Here is a 25,043-nt window from a genome sequence, read left to right as displayed (position 1 = left end):
CCGTCCCTAGCCGTCACTACTTCTCCCGGTGTGCCGTCCCCGCCTTGCACCAGCACGTGTCACTCAACATCAGGCGGGCCCTTAGTTCCGCGCTTTGCACAAAGGTCCACTTGACCACCGACGCGTGGACAAGTGCATGCGGACAGGGACGCTACATTTCACTGACGGCACACTGGGTGAATGTAGTTGAGGCTGGGACTGCTTCCCAAACTGGCCCGGTGTACCTCGTCTCCCCGCCTAACATTCCTGGCAGGGACACGAGAAGAACACCCCCCTCCTCCTCCTCCTCTACCGCCTCCTCCTCCGCCACCGCCTCCTCCTCCGCCACCGCCTCCTCCTCCGCTGTTAGATTGACCCCAGCTACGAGTTGGAAACGTTGCAGCACTGGCGTTGGTAGACGTCAGCAGGCTGTGCTGAAGCTGATCAGCTTGGGGGACAGACAGCACACTGCCTCCGAGGTGAGGGATGCCCTCCTCGATGAGACGGCAATATGGTTTGAGCCGCTGCACCTGGGCCCAGGCATGGTCGTTTGTGATAACGGCCGGAACCTGGTAGCAGCTCTGGAGCTTGCCGGACTCCAACATGTTCCATGCCTGGCCCACGTCTTCAACCTAGTGGTGCAACGTTTCCTAAAGAGCTACCCCAATGTTCCAGAGCTACTGGTGAAAGTGCGGCGCATGTGCGCCCACTTTCGCAAGTCGACAGTAGCCGCTGCTAGCTTAAAATCTCTCCAGCAACGCCTGCATGTGCCACAACACCGGCTTTTGTGCGACGTCCCCACACGCTGGAACTCAACGTTTCAGATGTTGAATAGAGTGGTTGAGCAGCAGAGACCTTTGATGGAATACCAGCTACAAAACCCTAGGGTGCCACAAAGTCAGCTGCCTCAGTTTCACATCCATGAGTGGCCATGGATGAGAGACCTTTGTGACATCCTACGGGTCTTTGAGGAGTCCACAAGGAGGGTGAGCTCTGAGGATGCGATGGTGAGCCTTACAATCCCGCTCTTGTGTGTTCTGAGAGAATCCCTGATTGACATCAGGGATAACTCAGATCACACAGAGGAGTTAGGGATAGCATCCGATCCGTCACAGCTGGAGAGTAGGTCCACACATCTGTCCGCTTCACTGCGTTTAATGGAGGAGGAGGAGGAGGAGGAGGAGGAGGAAGAAGAGTTGTCCGATGATGTGATGGTGATACAGGAGGCTTCCGGGCAACTTCGAATCGTCCCATTGTTGCAGCGCGGATGGGTAGACATGGAGGATGAGGAGGAAATGGAGATTGAACTTTCCGGTGGGGCCAGAGGAGTCATGCCAACTAACACTGTGGCAGACATGGCTGAGTTCATGTTGGGGTGCTTTACAACCGACAAGCGTATTGTCAAAATCATGGAGGACAACCAGTACTGGATCTTTGCTATCCTTGACCCCCGGTATAAAAACAACATCTCGTCTTTTATTCCGGTAGAGGGGAGGGCCAATCGCATCAATGCTTGCCACAGGCAATTGGTGCAGAATATGATGGAGATGTTTCCAGCATGTGACGTTGGCGGCAGGGAGGGCAGTTCCTCCAGTAGGCAACCAAGTTCTCACCGGTCCACACAAACGAGGGGCACACTGTCTAAGGTCTGGGACACCTTGATGGCACCCCCTCGCCAAAGTGCTGCCACGGAGGGTCCTAGTGTCACCAGGCGTGAGAAGTATAGGCGCATGTTGCGGGAATACCTTTCCGACCACAGCCCTGTCCTCTCCGACCCCTCTGCGCCCTACACGTATTGGGTGTCGAAGTTGGACCTGTGGCTTGAACTTGCCCTATATGCCTTGGAGGTGCTGTCCTGTCCTGCCGCCAGCGTCCTATCTGAGAGGGTGTTCAGTGCAGCCGGTGGCATCATCACTGACAAGCGCACCCGTCTGTCAGCTGAGAGTGCCGACCGGCTCACTTTGATAAAAATGAACCACCACTGGATAGAGCCTTCATTTTTGTGCCCACCTGTGTAAAGCACCCCAACATGAAACTCCATGTCTGTACTCAACCTCTCCAATTCCTCCGCATCCTCATACTCATCCACCATAAGCGTTGCACAATTCTGCTAATACTAGGCTCCCTCCAACATGATTTCCCCCAACTCTGCTGGTTAGAGGCTCCCTCCACCCTGATTTCCACCAACTCTGCTGGTTAGAGGCTCCCTCCACCCTGCTTTCCCACAACTCTGCTGGTTAGAGGCTCCTTCCACCATGAATTTGCCCAAACTGGGCTGTTTAGAGGCTCCCTCCACCATGAATTGGTCCAAACTGGGTTTTTTAGAGGCTCCCTCCACCATGAATTGGTCCAAACTGGGCTGGTTAGAGGCTCCCTCCACCATGAATTGGTCCAAACTGGGCTGGTTAGAGGCTCCCTCCACCATGAATTGGTCCAAACTGGGGTGGTTAGAGGCTCCCTCCACCATTAATTGGTCCAAACTGGGCAGGTTAGAGGCTCCCTCCACCATTAATTGGTCCAAACTGGGCTGGTTAGAGGCTCCCTCCACCATTAATTGGTCCAAACTGGGCTGGTTAGAGGCTCCCTCCACCATGAATTTGCCCAAACTGGGCTGTTTAGAGGCTCCCTCCACCATGAATTTGCCCAAACTGGGCTGGTTAGAGGCTCCCTCCACCATGAATTGGTCCAAACTGGGGTTTTTAGAGGCTCCCTCCACCATGAATTGGTCCAAACTTGGCTGTTTAGAGGCTCCCTCCACCATGAATTGGTCCAAACTGGGCTGGTTAGAGGCTCCCTCCACCATTAATTGGTCCAAACTGGGCTGGTTAGAGGCTCCCTCCACAATTAATTGGTCCAAACTGGGCTAATTAGAGGCTCCCTTTACCATGAATTGGTCCAAACTGGGTTTTTTAGAGGCTCCCTCCACCATGAATTTGCCCAAACTGGGCTGTTTAGAGGCTCCCTCCACCATGAATTGATCCAAACTGGGCTGGTTAGAGGCTCCCTCCACCATGAATTGGTCCAAACTGGGCTGGTTAGAGGCTCCCTCCACCATGAATTTCCCAAAACTTGGCTGTTTAGAGGCTCCCTCCACCATTAATTGGTCCAAACTGGGCTGGTTAGAGGCTCCCTCCACCATGAATTTGCCCAAACTGGGCTGTTTAGAGGCTCCCTCCACCATGAATTTGCCCAAACTGGGCTGGTTAGAGGCTCCCTCCACCATGAGTTTCCCAAAACTTGGCTGTTTAGAGGCTCCCTCCACCATTAATTGGTCCAAACTGGGCTGGTTAGAGGCTCCCTCCACCATGAATTTGCCCAAACTGGGCTGTTTAGAGGCTCCCTCCACCATGAATTTGCCCAAACTGGGCTGGTTAGAGGCTCCCTCCACCATGAATTGGTCCAAACTGGGCTGGTTAGAGGCTCCCTCCACCATGAATTTGCCCAAACTGGGCTGTTTAGAGGCTCCCTCCACCATGAATTTGCCCAAACTGGGCTGGTTAGAGGCTCCCTCCACCATGAATTGGTCCAAACGGGTTTTTAGAGGCTCCCTTCACCATGAATTGGTCCAAACTTGGCTGTTTAGAGGCTCCCTCCACCATGAATTGGTCCAATCTGGGGTGGTTAGAGGCTCCCTCCACCATGAATTTGCCCAAACTGGGCTGTTTAGAGGCTCCCTCCACCATGAATTTGCCCAAACTGGGCTGGTTAGAGGCTCCCTCCACCATGAATTGGTCCAAACTGGGCTGGTTAGAGGCTCCCTCCACCATGAATTTGCCCAAACTGGGCTGTTTAGAGGCTCCCTCCACCATGAATTTGCCCAAACTGGGCTGGTTAGAGGCTCCCTCCACCATGAATTGGTCCAAACGGGTTTTTAGAGGCTCCCTTCACCATGAATTGGTCCAAACTTGGCTGTTTAGAGGCTCCCTCCACCATGAATTGGTCCAAACTGGGGTGGTTAGAGGCTCCCTCCACCATGAATTTGCCCAAACTGGGCTGTTTAGAGGCTCCCTCCACCATGAATTGGTCCAAACTGGGTTTTTTAGAGGCTCCCTCCACCATGAATTGGTCCAAACTGGGCTGGTTAGAGGCTCCCTCCACCATGAATTAGTCCAAACTGGGCTGGTTAGAGGCTCCCTCCACCATGAATTGGTCCAAACTGGGCTGGTTAGAGGCTCCCTCCACCATGAATTGGTCCAAACTGGGCTGGTTAGAGGCTCCCTCCACCATGAATTTCCCAAAACTTGGCTGTTTAGAGGCTCCCTCCACCATTAATTGGTCCAAACTGGGCTGGTTAGAGGCTCCCTCCACCATGAATTTGCCCAAACTGGGCTGTTTAGAGGCTCCCTCCACCATGAATTTGCCCAAACTGGGCTGGTTAGAGGCTCCCTCCACCATGAATTTCCCAAAACTTGGCTGTTTAGAGGCTCCCTCCACCATTAATTGGTCCAAACTGGGCTGGTTAAAGGCTCCCTCCACCATGAATTTGCCCAAACTGGGCTGTTTAGAGGCTCCCTCCACCATGAATTTGCCCAAACTGGGCTGGTTAGAGGCTCCCTCCACCATGAATTGGTCCAAACTGGGCTGGTTAGAGGCTCCCTCCACCATGAATTTGCCCAAACTGGGCTGTTTAGAGGCTCCCTCCACCATGAATTTGCCCAAACTGGGCTGGTTAGAGGCTCCCTCCACCATGAATTGGTCCAAACGGGTTTTTAGAGGCTCCCTTCACCATGAATTGGTCCAAACTTGGCTGTTTAGAGGCTCCCTCCACCATGAATTGGTCCAAACTGGGGTGGTTAGAGGCTCCCTCCACCATGAATTTGCCCAAACTGGGCTGTTTAGAGGCTCCCTCCACCATGAATTTGCCCAAACTGGGCTGGTTAGAGGCTCCCTCCACCATGAATTGGTCCAAACTGGGCTGGTTAGAGGCTCCCTCCACCATGAATTTGCCCAAACTGGGCTGTTTAGAGGCTCCCTCCACCATGAATTTGCCCAAACTGGGCTGGTTAGAGGCTCCCTCCACCATGAATTGGTCCAAACGGGTTTTTAGAGGCTCCCTTCACCATGAATTGGTCCAAACTTGGCTGTTTAGAGGCTCCCTCCACCATGAATTGGTCCAAACTGGGGTGGTTAGAGGCTCCCTCCACCATGAATTTGCCCAAACTGGGTTGTTTAGAGGCTCCCTCCACCATGAATTGGTCCAAACTGGGTTTTTTAGAGGCTCCCTCCACCATGAATTGGTCCAAACTGGGCTGGTTAGAGGCTCCCTCCACCATGAATTGGTCCAAACTGGGCTGGTTAGAGGCTCCCTCCACCATGAATTGGTCCAAACTGGGCTGGTTAGAGGCTCCCTCCACCATGAATTGGTCCAAACTGGGCTGGTTAGAGGCTCCCTCCACCATGAATTTCCCAAAACTTGGCTGTTTAGAGGCTCCCTCCACCATTAATTGGTCCAAACTGGGCTGGTTAGAGGCTCCCTCCACCATGAATTTGCCCAAACTGGGCTGTTTAGAGGCTCCCTCCACCATGAATTTGCCCAAACTGGGCTGGTTAGAGGCTCCCTCCACCATGAATTGGTCCAAACTGGGGTTTTTAGAGGCTCCCTCCACCATGAATTGGTCCAAACTTGGCTGTTTAGAGGCTCCCTCCACCATGAATTGGTCCAAACTGGGGTGGTTAGAGGCTCCCTCCACCATTAATTGGTCCAAACTGGGCTGGTTAGAGGCTCCCTCCACAATTAATTGGTCCAAACTGGGCTAATTAGAGGCTCCCTCCACCATGAATTGGTCCAAACTGGGTTTTTTAGAGGCTCCCTCCACCATGAATTTGCCCAAACTGGGCTGTTTAGAGGCTCCCTCCACCATGAATTGGTCCAAACTGGGCTGGTTAGAGGCTCCCTCCACCATGAATTTCCCAAAACTTGGCTGTTTAGAGGCTCCCTCCACCATTAATTGGTCCAAACTGGGCTGGTTAGAGGCTCCCTCCACCATGAATTTGCCCAAACTGGGGTGGTTAGAGGCTCCCTCCACCATTAATTGGTCCAAACTGGGCTGGTTAGAGGCTCCCTCCACAATTAATTGGTCCAAACTGGGCTAATTAGAGGCTCCCTCCACCATGAATTGGTCCAAACTGGGTTTTTTAGAGGCTCCCTCCACCATGAATTTGCCCAAACTGGGCTGTTTAGAGGCTCCCTCCACCATGAATTGGTCCAAACTGGGCTGGTTAGAGGCTCCCTCCACCATGAATTGGTCCAAACTGGGCTGGTTAGAGGCTCCCTCCACCATGAATTTCCCAAAACTTGGCTGTTTAGAGGCTCCCTCCACCATTAATTGGTCCAAACTGGGCTGGTTAGAGGCTCCCTCCACCATGAATTTGCCCAAACTGGGCTGTTTAGAGGCTCCCTCCACCATGAATTGGTCCAAACTGGGCTGGTTAGAGGCTCCCTCCACCATGAATTGGTCCAAACTGGGCTGGTTAGAGGCTCCCTCCACCATGAATTTGCCCAAACTGGGCTGTTTAGAGGCTCCCTCCACCATGAATTTGCCCAAACTGGGCTGGTTAGAGGCTCCCTCCACCATGAATTGGTCCAAACTGGGGTTTTTAGAGGCTCCCTCCACCATGAATTGGTCCAAACTTGGCTGTTTAGAGGCTCCCTCCACCATGAATTGGTCCAAACTGGGGTGGTTAGAGGCTCCCTCCACCATTAATTGGTCCAAACTGGGCTGGTTAGAGGCTCCCTCCACCATGAATTGGTCCAAACTGGGGTTTTTAGAGGCTCCCTCCACCATGAATTGGTCCAAACTTGGCTGTTTAGAGGCTCCCTCCACCATGAATTGGTCCAAACTGGGGTGGTTAGAGGCTCCCTCCACCATTAATTGGTCCAAACTGGGCTGGTTAGAGGCTCCCTCCACCATGAATTTCCCAAAACTTGGCTGTTTAGAGGCTCCCTCCACCATTAATTGGTCCAAACTGGGCTGGTTAGAGGCTCCCTCCACCATGAATTTGCCCAAACTGGGCTGTTTAGAGGCTCCCTCCACCATGAATTTGCCCAAACTGGGCTGGTTAGAGGCTCCCTCCACCATGAATTGGTCCAAACTGGGCTGGTTAGAGGCTCCCTCCACCATGAATTTGCCCAAACTGGGCTGTTTAGAGGCTCCCTCCACCATGAATTTGCCCAAACTGGGCTGGTTAGAGGCTCCCTCCACCATGAATTGGTCCAAACGGGTTTTTAGAGGCTCCCTTCACCATGAATTGGTCCAAACTTGGCTGTTTAGAGGCTCCCTCCACCATGAATTGGTCCAAACTGGGGTGGTTAGAGGCTCCCTCCACCATGAATTTGCCCAAACTGGGCTGTTTAGAGGCTCCCTCCACCATGAATTTGCCCAAACTGGGCTGGTTAGAGGCTCCCTCCACCATGAATTGGTCCAAACTGGGCTGGTTAGAGGCTCCCTCCACCATGAATTTGCCCAAACTGGGCTGTTTAGAGGCTCCCTCCACCATGAATTTGCCCAAACTGGGCTGGTTAGAGGCTCCCTCCACCATGAATTGGTCCAAACGGGTTTTTAGAGGCTCCCTTCACCATGAATTGGTCCAAACTTGGCTGTTTAGAGGCTCCCTCCACCATGAATTGGTCCAAACTGGGGTGGTTAGAGGCTCCCTCCACCATGAATTTGCCCAAACTGGGTTGTTTAGAGGCTCCCTCCACCATGAATTGGTCCAAACTGGGTTTTTTAGAGGCTCCCTCCACCATGAATTGGTCCAAACTGGGCTGGTTAGAGGCTCCCTCCACCATGAATTGGTCCAAACTGGGCTGGTTAGAGGCTCCCTCCACCATGAATTGGTCCAAACTGGGCTGGTTAGAGGCTCCCTCCACCATGAATTGGTCCAAACTGGGCTGGTTAGAGGCTCCCTCCACCATGAATTTCCCAAAACTTGGCTGTTTAGAGGCTCCCTCCACCATTAATTGGTCCAAACTGGGCTGGTTAGAGGCTCCCTCCACCATGAATTTGCCCAAACTGGGCTGTTTAGAGGCTCCCTCCACCATGAATTTGCCCAAACTGGGCTGGTTAGAGGCTCCCTCCACCATGAATTGGTCCAAACTGGGGTTTTTAGAGGCTCCCTCCACCATGAATTGGTCCAAACTTGGCTGTTTAGAGGCTCCCTCCACCATGAATTGGTCCAAACTGGGGTGGTTAGAGGCTCCCTCCACCATTAATTGGTCCAAACTGGGCTGGTTAGAGGCTCCCTCCACAATTAATTGGTCCAAACTGGGCTAATTAGAGGCTCCCTCCACCATGAATTGGTCCAAACTGGGTTTTTTAGAGGCTCCCTCCACCATGAATTTGCCCAAACTGGGCTGTTTAGAGGCTCCCTCCACCATGAATTGGTCCAAACTGGGCTGGTTAGAGGCTCCCTCCACCATGAATTTCCCAAAACTTGGCTGTTTAGAGGCTCCCTCCACCATTAATTGGTCCAAACTGGGCTGGTTAGAGGCTCCCTCCACCATGAATTTGCCCAAACTGGGGTGGTTAGAGGCTCCCTCCACCATTAATTGGTCCAAACTGGGCTGGTTAGAGGCTCCCTCCACAATTAATTGGTCCAAACTGGGCTAATTAGAGGCTCCCTCCACCATGAATTGGTCCAAACTGGGTTTTTTAGAGGCTCCCTCCACCATGAATTTGCCCAAACTGGGCTGTTTAGAGGCTCCCTCCACCATGAATTGGTCCAAACTGGGCTGGTTAGAGGCTCCCTCCACCATGAATTGGTCCAAACTGGGCTGGTTAGAGGCTCCCTCCACCATGAATTTCCCAAAACTTGGCTGTTTAGAGGCTCCCTCCACCATTAATTGGTCCAAACTGGGCTGGTTAGAGGCTCCCTCCACCATGAATTTGCCCAAACTGGGCTGTTTAGAGGCTCCCTCCACCATGAATTGGTCCAAACTGGGCTGGTTAGAGGCTCCCTCCACCATGAATTGGTCCAAACTGGGCTGGTTAGAGGCTCCCTCCACCATGAATTTGCCCAAACTGGGCTGTTTAGAGGCTCCCTCCACCATGAATTTGCCCAAACTGGGCTGGTTAGAGGCTCCCTCCACCATGAATTGGTCCAAACTGGGGTTTTTAGAGGCTCCCTCCACCATGAATTGGTCCAAACTTGGCTGTTTAGAGGCTCCCTCCACCATGAATTGGTCCAAACTGGGGTGGTTAGAGGCTCCCTCCACCATTAATTGGTCCAAACTGGGCTGGTTAGAGGCTCCCTCCACCATGAATTGGTCCAAACTGGGGTTTTTAGAGGCTCCCTCCACCATGAATTGGTCCAAACTTGGCTGTTTAGAGGCTCCCTCCACCATGAATTGGTCCAAACTGGGGTGGTTAGAGGCTCCCTCCACCATTAATTGGTCCAAACTGGGCTGGTTAGAGGCTCCCTCCACCATGAATTTCCCAAAACTTGGCTGTTTAGAGGCTCCCTCCACCATTAATTGGTCCAAACTGGGCTGGTTAGAGGCTCCCTCCACCATGAATTTGCCCAAACTGGGCTGTTTAGAGGCTCCCTCCACCATGAATTTGCCCAAACTGGGCTGGTTAGAGGCTCCCTCCACCATGAATTGGTCCAAACTGGGCTGGTTAGAGGCTCCCTCCACCATGAATTTGCCCAAACTGGGCTGTTTAGAGGCTCCCTCCACCATGAATTTGCCCAAACTGGGCTGGTTAGAGGCTCCCTCCACCATGAATTGGTCCAAACGGGTTTTTAGAGGCTCCCTTCACCATGAATTGGTCCAAACTTGGCTGTTTAGAGGCTCCCTCCACCATGAATTGGTCCAAACTGGGGTGGTTAGAGGCTCCCTCCACCATGAATTTGCCCAAACTGGGCTGTTTAGAGGCTCCCTCCACCATGAATTGGTCCAAACTGGGTTTTTTAGAGGCTCCCTCCACCATGAATTGGTCCAAACTGGGCTGGTTAGAGGCTCCCTCCACCATGAATTGGTCCAAACTGGGGTGGTTAGAGGCTCCCTCCACCATTAATTGGTCCAAACTGGGCTGGTTAGAGGCTCCCTCCACCATTAATTGGTCCAAACTGGGCTGGTTAGAGGCTCCCTCCACCATGAATTTGCCCAAACTGGGCTGGTTAGAGGCTCCCTCCACCATGAATTGGTCCAAACTGGGGTTTTTAGAGGCTCCCTCCACCATGAATTGGTCCAAACTGGGGTTTTTAGAGTCTCCCTCCACCATGAATTGGTCCAAACTGGGGTTTTTAGAGGCTCCCTCCACCATGAATTTGCCCAAACTCTGCTGGTTAGAGGCTCAATCCACCCTGATTTTCAAAACAAATGTTGGTGCCAACCTCAACTTACTACAAGGGCCAAATTCACTGCTGGTGACAAGCTCTCCTCACTGCAAGTGCCAAATACACATGTTTCAAGGTGTTTTCCTACTGTCAGAGAGGTGGTATTGAGTGTGTAAAGTGTGTAGTTGTTAGGCTGTGATGTTGGGGTAATAGAGGGTCTTTGGTGTGTTAGATGCCCCCAGACATGCTTCCCCTGCTGTCCCAGTGTCATTCCAGAGGTGTTGGCATCATTTCCTGGGGTGTCATAGTGGACTTGGTGACCCTCCAGACACGGATTTGGGTTTCCCCCTTAACGAGTATCTGTTCCCCATAGACTATAATGGGGTTCGAAACCCGTTCGAACACACGAACATTGAGCGGCTGTTCGAATCGAATTTCGAACCTCGAACATTTTAGTGTTCGCTCATCTCTAATTATATTTTATGCTTGTCGACTTAGTGTTGCATAAACAGATGCCTTACCTAGGCATCATGACCTAGAAGAAAATCTACATCCCATCACTATCAGAATCAACTTAATCTCCTTTACTGGGCTCGAGCTCTAATTTAATCATGGACTCCAAAGTTCCAGCAGTAAGCAAACACATTTGGGAAGCATTTGATGATCTATTAGGAAGTTTTTTTTTTCCCCACTGGAGTTTTATATAACTTTATGCCACTTTGGTTTGCTTAGTTTGTGGCTAAACTTTGATCTAACTTTGGTTCATTTCATCCATTTCCTCTATGAGGAATATCAATTCAGCTGTTTTTTCTTTTAAGTTTACCGTATGGACCTGAGGAGCTGCTGCATTATCAGGGGTTCCCTGGGTTTGCCCTATTATCAGCCAAGGAGGCAGTTGAGGAGCTCCCGAATCAGTTGCCTGTTAATGTAACACTCTAGCTTGGTTCTGTACTAGAGATGAGCGAACAGTAAAATGTTCGAGATTCGATATTCGTTTCGAGTAGCCCCTCAATATTTGAACCCTATTATAGTCTATGGGGGGAAAATGCTCGTTTCAGGGGTAGGCAACGTTTGATCAAATTATACTTACCAAGTCCACGAGTGAGGGTCGGGCTGGATCCTCCAAGAAGTCTTCTCCATGCAGCGTCCCCGCGGCATCTTCCGGCTCTGAATTCACTCTGCCAGGCATCGGGCCTGGGCAGAGCCGACCGCACATGTCTGCACTACAAGCGGACATGCATAGTCAGCTCTGCCCAGGCCCAATGCCTGGCAGAGTGAATGAAGAGCCGGAAGACGCTGCAGGGAAGCTGCACGGAGAAGACTTCTAAAGGTAGGAGAAGAACCAGCGTTGATTGGCCGACTGTATAGCATGCGGCCAATCAATGCTGGTTCTGCATCAAACTTTTCCATTCGAATAACGAGTGGTACCCGATTGAGTACGAGTATTTTGAATCCGTAGTATTCGATCGAATACCTACTCGATCGAATACTACTCGCTCATCTCTATTCTGTACCGTGATCATGTGTGTGTTGGTTAGTTTATTCAGACTCTTGGCTTGTTTCTGGTTATTCATTTGTCTCCTGATTCTGACTCTGATGTGACCTCTTGGAACTAACCTTGCCTTTATATTGGATATCTGTTTTGTCTCCTGATTCTACCTTTGACATTAACTCCTGGTACTGATCATTTGCCCAGACATTTATTCTTTTTCAGATTTGACCTGTAAGTTAATTGTGGATTATGGTTTAAGTTTCAGTTAGTGGAGAATTTTTGGTTTGTTATGGCGAGAACTCAGACAGCAAATTAAGTCCATCTGGTCTTGTGGCTGCTTTTTGTGAAAGTGTTTTGATGTCTGGGCCAATCTCTTAGCACTATATAAGATTTAAGAATATGTTCTATTTCTTTCTGTTATCAGCCAGATCATTCTATTCTCTAACATAACATCTTCTTTTCCACTTAATGGTGCCTTTTTGTCAAGCAAGCTGTAAAAAGTTTCTAAGAGTGTTAATAATTGTAATATAATATATGTACAACAATTTTTGAGGTGGAATGAAACAGAATTTTGATGCACAAGTAACCCCTAGACTTTCATCATGACTAGACATATTCAGATTTTTGTATCACAAGATTACCAGTTTTTGAAGATAATAATGTTTCTTGATAGTATGTCACAAAGTAATGAGGATAATGAGAATAATGAGCAAAAGTTTGAGGCACAAAAATTCTGTAAATTCTTTAAAAAAAAGTGTTTCAGGTTTATGTTTGTCAAGTACAACTCTCACAATAATGTTTATTCTCTGGCTCATTAGAAAGGCACAGGATGCAAATTGTAGTAAAGGTAATTAATGGTGGCTGTATTTGAGAGTTAACCCATTTTTTTTTCCAGTCCTCAGCTTTGTCAGGTGATCAGCAATCATACTTTCTAACTGACAAAGCTTCTCATATGTGAACAAAAAGTCTGTTTCTGCATTCAATCCTATGATACTCAAATGAAGGCACCAGGGCCGCCGATAGGGCAGTATTACCGCTACTGGTGTCAGGGGCCCGGCCAAATTGAAAAATGGGGGGGGGGGCAGTTTTGGCCGGCCCCCTGGCGCCCGCAGCAGCAATTGTGCCCTAGGACGGCGTCACTATAGTATAGTCGGGCAAGTGCCGGGGCCCACAGAGCCTCTTGGGGCCCCCCGACACTCTGTCGGATGCCGATGAGCTGAATACACAGGCGATTAAAGCAGGAGCTCAGCTCCTGCTTTAATGCTGCGCCCGGCTTCGGCGTGTGTAGGCGCGATGTGATGACGTCACATCGCGCTTACACCTGTCAGTGGAGTGAGAGGAGCGTCAGAGAGAGGAGCGGCGAGGGAGCGATGAAGGTAGGGGGTGAGTGTAAATAAGTGTTTGTTTTGTGTTTAACATAATGAAGGGGGCCCATGAAACTGGGGGGCAAATGAAGGGGGGGGGACGGCATGACACTGTGGAAGATGAAGGGGGTGGGGAGAGAATGGCATGACACTGGGGCAGATGAAAGGGGGGGATGACATTACACTGGGGCAGATGAGGGGGGGGAGAATGGCATTACACTGGGGCAGATGAAGGGGGGAGAATGGCATTACACTGGGGAAGATGAGGGGGGGAGAATGGCATTACACTGGGGTAGATGAAGTGGGAGAATGGCATGACACTGGGGCAGATGAAGGGGGGAGAATGGCATGACACTGGGGCAGATGAGGGGGGGAGAATGGCATTACACTGGGGCAGATGAAGTGGGAGAATGGCATGACACTGGGGCAGATGAAGTGAGAGAATGGCATTACACTGGGGCAGATGAAGTGGGAGAATGGCATGACACTGGGGCAGATGAGGGGGGAACGGCATGACACTGGGGCAGAGATGGGGGACATGAAACTGTGGGCAGTTGAAAGGGGGAGAACAGCATGAAACTGGGGACAGAGATGGAGGGGGGGACATGAAACTGGGGGCAGAGGAAGGGTGTATATGAAACTGGGGGAGAGATGGAGGGGAGGCATATAATTTACAGGTGACTGTAGGAGGATTATACTGTGTGGGAGCACATAAAAATGAATGAGAATGGGTGGAGTCAACAGAAAAGTGGGCAGAGCTAAATTTGTTGCGGCGCACAGAGCACATTTTCTCCCTCTTTCTACTCTTCAAAAGTTGGGAGGTAATACATAATTGGTATGTCACAAAATAAAGTGGTGTTAAAATGGCGGGGGGGGGGGGCAGACACTTAGGGTGTATGGGGCCCCAGAATTCCTGGTGGCGGCCCTGGAAGGCACCCATAGGACTAAATGAAGAAACATACTTTCTGTCCACACATGACTAGCTGTTTCAGTTAGCGATTATTATTGCTGGTCACTTAGACCAGATATGGACCATAAAAGAGTAGAAAACTCTTACATATAACAAATATAAAATATATTCTTATAATAAATTAAGCTTCCATTTAAGATTACCTTTACATCAAGTGCCTTTCTAGGCCAGAGATTACTTTTTGGTGAAAGTTCTACTTTAACAAAATAAAGTGAACAAAAGGGACATCTAAATCACATCTAGATGACCATCAATCTAAATGACCATCAATTCTTCTAGATACACTTGGAGACAGTGTTTGAAGTAGCAGGGAGGACAAAGAGGCAGGGAGATTGTTCGAAATATCTTGGAGAACTAAAAGAAGATCTGTAGATGTAGGCTTGCTCAAATCTGTCTGGCTCTTCATGTAATCGTAGACAGACTGGATGTTGTTGAATTCAGGGCTCCGTAAGGGCGCTCACACCAAATATTGATGTGATTCAGATTTCTCTTTTGTTCATTTACTTAATTTTGTTAATTGAGAAAAAGATAAACTATCTATTTTTTAAAGCATTTTTTGTAAGATTTTTTTCCACATCTGTCATAGTATATTGTATGTGCCTATGTTTGGCTACCTATTGTTTATTTTTGCAGGCTCTTATAGAATTGGTAGCATGCTGTGGTATTGTATTGAATTAGTTTCATGAAAAAATTAAAAGTTAAGCTAAGTTAAAAGTGGACACATCTGTAGCTTGGTAAGTGCCTCCCATTGTTTCCGACTGGTAAACAAATTCCGTGTTTAACATATGAAAACAGCAGAATGCAGCAAGCTGTAAAGTATAAAAATGAATTGTCTGCAGATGTATTTCTTACAGGATTGCTTTTTTTCATTTTTTACTGTAAAGTATCTTAATGGATATATGTTATAGAATTGCTAGGACAGCAATTCCCCAGTAGCTGTTGGAAACCCTGGGAAGGGGCACAAGAGACAGTGAGCCCTAAGCTGAAACCCCCCACTGTCCCTTCCTGCTTACCTGGTCCTATCCTACTTAATAGGCGGCAACTCGAAGATGATCCCTTCCTATATAAGTGAAACACAAAATGCAGACAAGACAAACAACAACAAAGGGAGGTCAGCTAGCCAGGGTCCGGTAACAGTTGAGCAATGCAGTGCCAAATCGAAGTCAAAAAGAATAGTCAATAGGGAAAGCCAGAGGTCAAGAATCAGAATACAAGAAATAACAGCGAGAGAAAAGCCAGCACACACAAGGCAATAGCAAGCACCAAAGTGAATGCAAGCCAAGAATAAATAGGGAGGAAGAACCCGCCCTGGACTTGAAAGGAAAGCAGGCTGTCAATCACAGGGCAAGGCTAAAATTAACTATTAGAGGAGCAGAGGGAAATGAAGGTGAAGGAAACGGGTGTGGTGGGAAATAAATTACCAAGGTGAAAGAATAGGACAGTGTTCAGACAATGTGAAAGAACCAAAAGAAGAAATCACAGCCGAACACGCCTCCTGTGCCGCAGCATGTGGCCGGATTTTGACACCAAAGCCCGGACGGGCAAAGATGTTACAATATATTTTGAGATCTAAGTTAGATATGTTTTCCAGGACTTATTAATTGATGACTTTGCCTCCCCTCTCCAGGGCATCCAGCAGTCCCTGGCACCCTCTTCAGGCCTCTTCCAGCCTATGTCTGATGTTACATTCCCCAGATTCACCACCAAACACTGTGATGGGACCCCAGCAGTAACATGGGGTACACCAAGCATCATGATGTCACACCAGTAAAGATGCCAAGGAGAGGTGAGTCAAGGTGAGTATAAGTGTTTTTCATTTTTCCTCATCTCTCCTGGACCTCTACTTATTACATTATATGTCTGATGAGACCCCAGAGTATAATAATAGCACTTCTGGTTCTATCAGAACACGTTCTTTATGAAACGAACTGAAGGGCCGAACATTACAAATACAGTATATGCCAAAAGAATCTGAATATGCTAAAAAACATCTCTTCTTTGAGGTATTCGAAGACAAATAATACTCTTGCTATAGGTACTGTAATATGCTGCATAGCACACTTTGAGACTGCTGTATGAAAAGTGAATAACAAATGTTTGTTATTGTTGCTAGGGTCTTAATTTCATACCCCATATGCCAAAGATAGCACTACTGCTCAGATACAGTCTTAAGAAATCCAATACAAATACAGACCTATTCCAAAGACTCACATGTGATGTCTCCTTGGATTTATTGTGCTCTGTTTCTTCATCTTCTATACTTGACCCTAGCCACTGTGAATGCTTTCTCCAGCCATAACAAACCTATAAAGTTCTCGTTAGTATTAATGTACCGTCACTCGGTCTAGGTGTCTCGTGCCAGGAAAAGGCTTCTCACAGCCATTATACACAATAGAATACATTTCCTGCACTCAATTTAATGCTTCCAAACTGTGAATTTTTATTTACATCTGACAAAAATGACGTTTCGGTCTGGTACAGACCTTCTTCAGTTTGTCGGTTAATTGGTATATAGGAAGTGGAAGCCAAAAGGTTGGAGTGGGGTGTCCAGGTCAGATGAGAGAACCTATTCCAACCTTTTGGCTTCCATTTCCTATACACCAATTAACCGACAAACTGAAGAAGGTCTGTACCATACGAAACATCATTTTTGTCGGATGTAAATAAAAATTCAGTTTGGAAGCATTAAATTGAGTGCAGGAAATTTATTCTATTGTAAAACCTATAGAGTTCTCCACTTAGACATCTCAAGTTTTCTTACTATCCCACCATGTCCTCCTTCCTGATTCCCTAAAAGTGTCATCCTGCGATTCCCTTTGGCTGTGCTGATGGAACCTCTCATTGCAGACCATCAACAGACACCCTGCTCTGAGCATAAAGAATTATATGTGGATGTAGAAATCTTTAGACCAAATGGAGCTTCCCAATTATAAAGTTCTTGGTATCTTAGGATCATCAGACAGATCTCTGCACTGTCCATTGATTTATTTCTACATAGTTTCTTCCCGATCATTGATACTCTTGCAAAGCCCTACAGTCTACCGCTATTCTATTTTATTTATACATATTTATGGATGGTTCATTGGTTGAATACATACAGCTTCATAAATCAGTCAAAAAAGCTATGATCCCTAAACTGAAGGAATTATACAGAATACGAAAACATGGCTGCTTTCTTTCAGAAACCGCTCCACATTTTGGATTGTGTTGTACCAGATATTGTATTACAGCTCAACTCAAATCAAGAGGATTGGCCTCGGTTGCAATACTGTACACAACCCTTTGAATGGTGTGTTTGGAAGAAAGCAGAAATCTTTTTGTAATCCTATACAACTAGGGTTGCGCCGATCCTGACTTTTCAGGATCAATTTTAAAATCCGATTTCCGATCATTTTTCATTCAAATCCGATCTTGATCCCAATTCTGATCCCAATGCAAGTCAATGGTTTTTTTTTATTAATCGGAGATCGGATTTTAAAAGCAATCCTATTCACTATACAGCATGGAATCTAACAATTGTTAGAATCCACACTGTGTATTGAATCACTAAAGTAGCCAGAGGATTTTTTTTTAATCCTCTGGCTACTTAGTCCCCCCTGGTGTCCACTTAGCTCCAGAGATGGCTTCTCCGCTGCTGTTCGCCTTGCGGCCGCTCCAGCTGCAGTCTTCTTCTCCCTTCGCTGCCCCCTCCCTGCCAGGTTAGGAGAGTGTGGGCGGGTTAGGAGAGTGTGGGAGGGTACTGGGAGGGGAGACGTGACGTCTCCACGAGGGGGCTGCGAGGTGAAGAAGACTGCAGCTGGAGCGGCAGCGAGGCGAACAGCAGCGGAGCAGCCATCTCTGGAGGTAAGTAGCTACGAGACATGTTAGTTTAGTCTGCCTTTAGAATGAATGGAGGCAGCCGGCGCGCAGGGGGTTAAGGCTGTGTGTCGGCTGCTTTCATTCATTCCTATGGAACCGCAGCAGAGCCTTCACACTGAGTATACACTATATACTCACTGTGAAGGCATTGTGGGAAATACTACCGATCCCGATCCCACCTACAAAGATCGTGTTCGGAATTCCGATCGCGATCGTGAAATTTTCTCGATCGCCAATCGGAATCCGATTTTTTCCGAACACGAACGCTCAACCCTAGATACAACCTTTAACTCAGAATCCACTTAATAGTAAAACATTGTAAAAACTAAAAAAGCAAGAACATTCGTGACTGCTGATCAGTTTCATCACATGAATGGCGAGGCTCATAAATGTTTTTCTGATATACAGTAGTTACCAAAGTAAAGAAACATATTAGAGAAAGCGTATGGTAAAAACCGAGTAAAGGAAGAACGTCTTAATTATAAATCACATTAGAGCGCTTCTGTTAACTTTAAAAACCGAAGTTTATAAAACAACATGATGAGATAATACAGCAAGCATTGCTTATTTGCAAGGTTATTGAACATAAAAATTCACATAATAGTTCCTTCACAGTGAGACACTTAAAAATAAATGGCTGCAGTTTTCTATCCCCAATTTTATTGACTTTACAAATCATCTTTAGTAATGAAAATAGTAGGTTTACAGGACTAATGGAAGAACACGAAGAACATCATTTGACAAAATGTGATCAGCAGCCAGGCATTATCAGCTAGATATTTGTAACATTATTCAAATGGGTATTTCTCTAATAAACATAGATGTAGGTGGATTATTGTTCTAATAGCTTTCAATGTGACTTACCAAGGCTACTTTATGCAGGTCTGTTTATTGAAACGGGTTGTGATACTAAATCATCATAGATAGACTCGGTAGATCGCTTACCGATGGTTAAAAAGGGCCAATTATATTTTTTGCAGAATTCTCTTTTAAAATACATAAAAAACCAAATCAACTAAAGCGAACCAAAGTCTCTGAAGTCCATAGTACACCGAGGAGACACAAAGAAAATCAGCAACGAGCTGTACATGGTAAAGTATCATAGGATAAGATGGTGTATAAACAAGCAGAGTCGCTTCTCACCTTGAATGGTTGTGAAGACTCCACAACAGCCATATAAGCCTTTGAAGCACTTAATAGGGGGAGTTCCTCTCTAGGTGATGTGTAGCCGCAGGACCTGTGCCACCATAGGTGTCAATCGAATGCCAGAGGGACCGAGAAATAAGAATCACCACTCTTCACCCAATGGATAAATAAACCTTCTTTATTAAAGTCCAAGAAGTCCAAGTCCACGCTGTGTATTCTTGGACTTTAATAGAGAAGGCTTGTTTATACACTATCTTATCCTACAACACTTTACCATGTCATTTCTCGGTCCCTCTGGCAAAGTATACGACAAGGTCAATGATCCAGAAACAGTTCAGCGTCTATACATACAAATTATAACTAGAGTAGTATTTAAAGGTGTTGTCCAAGATTTAGATCTTTACAACTATCGTTATGGTAGGCCGTAAATATCTGTTCAGTGGGGAGGGGGGGGGGCATACTATACACAACACATAGCCAGAAGAATATATTTCCTATACTTGTATAGTGGCTTGGAGTTGATACCTTGTCTCTGTTCCCATTGACTTGAGCTGAGCTGCAGTAACTGTGCCCAGGCACTATACATTGCAAGGAGCCAACTGCTTCCATCTCTGTGTTGTGTATAATATGTATGCAGAAACTTGTATTACAGCTGATCAGTGCAGGGGCCAGCTGCCAGCCCTCCATCAGTCAGCTCCTAAGGATAGACTATACAATCCTGATTTCTAGACAAGCCGATAAATAGGATCAAACTATAGTGTCCAAATATTATATCTATAGTCTGTAGTATACAATGTACCATTTCTGATGTTACATTACACCATGGTGATGGCACATGCACAAATCATCAACAGAAATCATGATCCAGTATATTTGGGGTTTCTTCTAAGGTATAACAACCACACCATCTACTGTATGGAATGTATAGTAAGGAAAATGACTTCCTTACTGTTATTAAATGACATTAAATAGATCCGTTAAAAAACCGGACACATTAACATGAGTTAGAGCTAGTTCACATCTGCGCATGGGTTTCTGTTTGGGGGTCCACTTGGGGACCCCCCTAAATGAAAACCTGATCCACAAAAAAAATGCAGTTAACTTAGGAAACCTGCAGACCCCATAGAATATAATGGAGTCCGTGTGGTTTCCACTTGGTTTCCACATGAGAAACACAGAGAGAAAAGCGCTGCCTGCGGAGAGGGGAGTGGAATCCCCGAACGCAGATATGAACCATGCCTTAGTGTCCATTAATGTCTATTTTGATAGGTTTTCTTTCTTTCTAACGGACACTATCATAACGGATATCCAGCAGTCGTGTAAACCAAGCCTAAACATTCCTCTAAATCTGGTAAAACTACACATAAATAGGAAAACAAATTTATCTATGGCTTACCTCGTATTACATTGAAATCATTTAAAAACAAAAATAATAGATCATTTTTGATGCCTAGAATCAAACCCATTATTGTAATAGACAATAAACAACAGCTTAGCAGTCAACCATCTGTTATAGACAAAAAGATCACATCTACAAATATATGTGAGAATTTTCTTTTCCTAACCTGCTTCACCTCTCTGTTTATTGTTTTTCTCTTATTGTTTAATTTTAGGATAATTTTTATTTGGATTATTTTTATGTAAATTTTATAAAATATGAGGAGGGGAGTTAACTGTCTAACACCGCTAGTTTTTTTTACTTTCCGCTAACATTGTGACAGTAATTACTCTATGACACCACTGATATGCAATATTATTCTATTTTACTACTTATTTTCTTTATTTTCCATAAATCATTGTTGCATCTATTTTTTTTCTCAAGACAATAAGCATCAAATCTAGAGGTTTTCAAACTGATTCAATTATTTTCATCTGTCCGTCGGGACTCATTCGAGCACATCATACCCATAATGAACACATAAAAAATGATTGTAGTACATAAAAATAAAAGATTTCGGATGAAGACAAAATGTAATTAAAAGTGCACAGTACAGATTATGTTGCAGAAATTAATATATTAATAACAGAGTCAATAAAAAGACAAGGGAGTCATCTTGTGACAAGGTATTACTAATTGTCAGTCTATGACATGCGTCACATCACCTCTTATAGGAAGGACCCCCTTATAAAATAAAATCAAAAATAATTATTTGTGTTTGATTGTGATCCAAACTCGTTGTATCCCAATGATCAGTTCAAGTTTTTAAATATACAGTACTGTACATATATTCAGATTTAGTGTATTTTTGCATGAAAAGTCACCTGAAACAATAGATACATTATAATAATTCTCCTACAATTAGAGATGAGTAAACCATCTCTAAACCATTACAAATTTTCCAAAAATTTCTGGTTCGGCCAAACCCTGATATTTCAATTTAAGAATCTTTTGTAAACACAATATTGTCACAAGTTATCACATGTAAGTGATATGCTAACTATCCTATTTGTGTCTGTGTGTGACCACTGGGGATGAGTGTGCCAATTATGATCTAAACGGATTCAGACTGAATTTTCCAAAAGCTTCAGATTAGATCCAAATCTGAAACTTTTGGGGTTCATCATCTATTTATCATTATTATACCCTAAACTCTTTTCAGACTCAGGAAATAGCAATCGGAGACCAAAGGGAAGTTCAGTAAAGTAACATACTTATTTTTCCTCACGTCTTCTAGTCTCCTTCACCCCTTTCCCTGGTTAAAAACATGCAAATCTATTCTCCAGGATGTAATTAGGAGAACAGTGCACTCTGTACGCAGCTCTCTAGAGGGCAGCATCCTTAACATCATGCATGACTCAGTTATAAAGTCTTTTTAATCATGATGTGGATTTAATTGCCAAATTAGTATTACTATCCCAAAAGGGACAGATTCCCAGCTATGGACAGCACTGTTTTGGCCTATTGGGCCTCCTCAGCCTAGCATAGGGATGCTGATTTGGCAGAGTGAGACACTATAGACCAGGGTCAGGGGATAATTGTACACATCAGGGAGAGTGTTTTCCTACATAGGCAGTACGGAGACTTACAAGTCAATCCTGCTCCGCTAGGGATTCTGGGTAAAAAATATGCAAATCTATTCTCCAGGATGTAATTAGGAGAACAGTGCCTGACGCGCGTTTCGCCACCAACCGCAGCTTCATCAGGAGGCAAAACGGATTATAACTATACAAGGAAATGTGTGCAGAGCATTAAAGAACATGAATATGTAAATGTATCTGCGCTCAGGATTTTTAGAGGTAAATTATTAAAGCATTAATTTTACATTAACATCAAATTGTCCATAACAATCACAATGTATACATATCAGTATCATTACCTGGATAGTTAATAGAGATGAGCGAACACTAAAATGTTCGAGGTTCGAAATTCGATTCGAACAGCCGCTCAATGTTCGTGTGTTCGAATGGGTTTCGAACCCCATTATAGTCTATGGGGAACAGATACTCGTTAAGGGGGAAACCCAAATCCGTGTCTGGAGGGTCACCAAGTCCACTATGACACCCCAGGAAATGATGCCAACACCTCTGGAATGACACTGGGACAGCAGGGGAAGCATGTCTGGGGGCATCTAACACACCAAAGACCCTCTATTACCCCAACATCACAGCCTAACAACTACACACTTTACACACTCAATACCACCTCTCTGACAGTAGGAAAACACCTTGAAACATGTGTATTTGGCACTTGCAGTGAGGAGAGCTTGTCACCAGCAGTGAATTTGGCCCTTGTAGTAAGTTGAGGTTGGCACCAACATTTGTTTTGAAAATCAGGGAGGATTGAGCCTCTAACCAGCAGAGTTTGGGCAAATTCATGGTGGAGGGAGCCTCTAAAAACCCCAGTTTGGACCAATTCATGGTGGAGGGAGCCTCTAACCAGCCCAGTGTGGGCAAATTCATGGTGGAGGGAGCCTCTAAAAAACCCAGTTTGGACGAATTCATGGTGGAGGGAGCCTCTAACCAGCCCAGTTTGGGCAAATTCATGGTGGAGGGAGCCTCTAAAAAACCCAGTTTGGACCAATTCATGGTGGAGGGAGCCTCTAACCAGCCCAGTTTGGGCAAATTCATGGTGGAGGGAGCCTCTAAAAAACCCAGTTTGGACCAATTCATGGTGGAGGGAGCCTCTAACCAGCCCAGTTTGGGCAAATTCATGGTGGAGGGAGCCTTTAAACAGCCCAGTTTGGGCAAATTCATGGTGGAGGGAGCCTCTAACCAGCCCAGTTTGGACCAATTAATGGTGGAGGGAGCCTCTAACCAGCCCAGTTTGGGCAAATTCATGGTGGAGGGAGCCTCTAAACAGCCCAGTTTGGACCAATTCATGGTGGAGGGAGCCTCTAAAAAACCCAGTTTGGACCAATTCATGGTGGAGGGAGCCTCTAACCAGCCCAGTTTGGACCAATTAATGGTGGAGGGAGCCTCTAAACAGCCAAGTTTGGACCAATTCATGGTGGAGGGAGCCTCTAAAAACCCCAGTTTGGACCAATTCATGGTGGAGGGAGCCTCTAACCAGCCCAGTTTGGGCAAATTCATGGTGGAGGGAGCCTCTAAACAGTCCAGTTTGGACCAATTCATGGTGGAGGGAGCCTCTAAAAACCCCAGTTTGGACCAATTCATGGTGGAGGGAGCCTCTAAAAAACCCAGTTTGGACCAATTCATGGTGGAGGGAGCCTCTAACCAGCCCAGTTTGGACCAATTAATGGTGGAGGGAGCCTCTAAACAGCCAAGTTTGGACCAATTCATGGTGGAGGGAGCCTCTAAAAACCCCAGTTTGGACCAATTCATGGTGGAGGGAGCCTCTAACCAGCCCAGTTTGGGCAAATTCATGGTGGAGGGAGCCTCTAAACAGCCCAGTTTGGGCAAATTCATGGTGGAGGGAGCCTCTAACCAGCCCAGTTTGGACCAATTAATGGTGGAGGGAGCCGCTAAACAGCCCAGTTTGGACCAATTCATGGTGGAGGGAGCCTCTAAAAACCCCAGTTTGGACCAATTCATGGTGGGGGGAGCCTCTAAAAAACCCAGTTTGGACCAATTCATGGTGGAGGGAGCCTCTAACCAGCCCAGTTTGGACCAATTAATGGTGGAGGGAGCCTCTAAACAGCCAAGTTTGGACCAATTCATGGTGGAGGGAGCCTCTAAAAACCCCAGTTTGGACCAATTCATGGTGGAGGGAGCCTCTAACCAGCCCAGTTTGGGCAAATTCATGGTGGAGGGAGCCTCTAAACAGCCCAGTTTGGGCAAATTCATGGTGGAGGGAGCCTCTAACCAGCCCAGTTTGGACCAATTAATGGTGGAGGGAGCCGCTAAACAGCCCAGTTTGGACCAATTCATGGTGGAGGGAGCCTCTAAAAACCCCAGTTTGGACCAATTCATGGTGGAGGGAGCCTCTAAAAAACCCAGTTTGGACCAATTCATGGTGGAGGGAGCCTCTAACCAGCCCAGTTTGGACCAATTAATGGTGGAGGGAGCCTCTAAACAGCCAAGTTTGGACCAATTCATGGTGGAGGGAGCCTCTAAAAACCCCAGTTTGGACCAATTCATGGTGGAGGGAGCCTCTAACCAGCCCAGTTTGGGCAAATTCATGGTGGAGGGAGCCTCTAAACAGCCCAGTTTGGGCAAATTCATGATGGAGGGAACCTCTAACCAGCCCAGTTTGGACCAATTAATGGTGGAGGGAGCCGCTAAACAGCCCAGTTTGGACCAATTCATGGTGGAGGGAGCCTCTAAAAACCCCAGTTTGGACCAATTCATGGTGGAGGGAGCCTCTAACCAGCCCAGTTTGGACCAATTAATGGTGGAGGGAGCCTATAAACAGCCAAGTTTGGACCAATTCATGGTGGAGGGAGCCTCTAAAAACCCCAGTTTGGGCAAATTCATGGTGGAGGGAGCCTCTAACCAGCCCAGTTTGGACCAATTAATGGTGGAGGGAGCCGCTAAACAGCCCAGTTTGGACCAATTC

This window comes from Leptodactylus fuscus, chromosome 1, assembly GCF_031893055.1.
Source record: "Leptodactylus fuscus isolate aLepFus1 chromosome 1, aLepFus1.hap2, whole genome shotgun sequence".
Lineage (NCBI taxonomy): Eukaryota > Metazoa > Chordata > Amphibia > Anura > Leptodactylidae > Leptodactylus > Leptodactylus fuscus.
Note: the sequence above shows the minus strand (reverse complement) of the source record.